This window comes from Nannospalax galili, unplaced genomic scaffold, assembly GCF_000622305.1.
Source record: "Nannospalax galili isolate Female #2095 unplaced genomic scaffold, S.galili_v1.0 scaffold341, whole genome shotgun sequence".
NCBI classification, from domain to species: domain Eukaryota; kingdom Metazoa; phylum Chordata; class Mammalia; order Rodentia; family Spalacidae; genus Nannospalax; species Nannospalax galili.
Window position 1 is genome coordinate 927631 of NW_008346082.1, and position 734 is coordinate 928364.

The window sequence follows — 734 nt, forward strand, 5'->3', positions numbered from 1 at the left end:
TCCTGATTTCAATGGGAATGCTTCCAGTTTTTCTCCATTTAGAATGATGTTGGCTGTGTGTTTGTTGTATGTGGCTTTAATTATGTTGAGGTAAGTTCCCTCCAGTCCAATTCCCTGTAGGACTTTCAACATAAATGCATGTTGAATTTTGTCAAGGGCCTTCTCTGCATCTATTAAGATGACCATGTGGCTCTTGTCTTTGAGTCTACTTATATGATTTATGACGTTTATTGACACGTATATTGAACCATCCCTGCATCTCTGGAATAAAGCCAACTTGGTCTTGGTGGATGATCCTTTTGATGTGTGTCTGTATGCAGTTTGCAAGTATTTTATTGAGAATTTTTGCATCTATGTTCATTAAGGGGATGGGTCTATAGTTTTCTGTTTTGGTTGTATCTTTACCAGGATTTGGTATGAGAGTGATGCTGGCTTCATAGAAGGAATTTGGAAGTTTTCCCTCCATTTCTATTTTTTTGAATAAATTAAGTAGTGTTGGATGCAGATCTTCTTTAAATGTCTGATAGAATTCTGCTGTAAATCCATCTGGTCCTGGGCTTTTTTTAGTCAGGAGGTTTCATATTACTGTTTCAATTTCTTTTTATGTTATGTGTCTGTTTAAGTTGTTAATCTCTTCTTGGTTTAGTTTTAGTGGTTCCCCTGCCTTTAGATATCTGTCCATTTCTTTTAGGTTTTCAAGTTTAGTAGCATATAGGTTTTTAAAGTATTCCTTT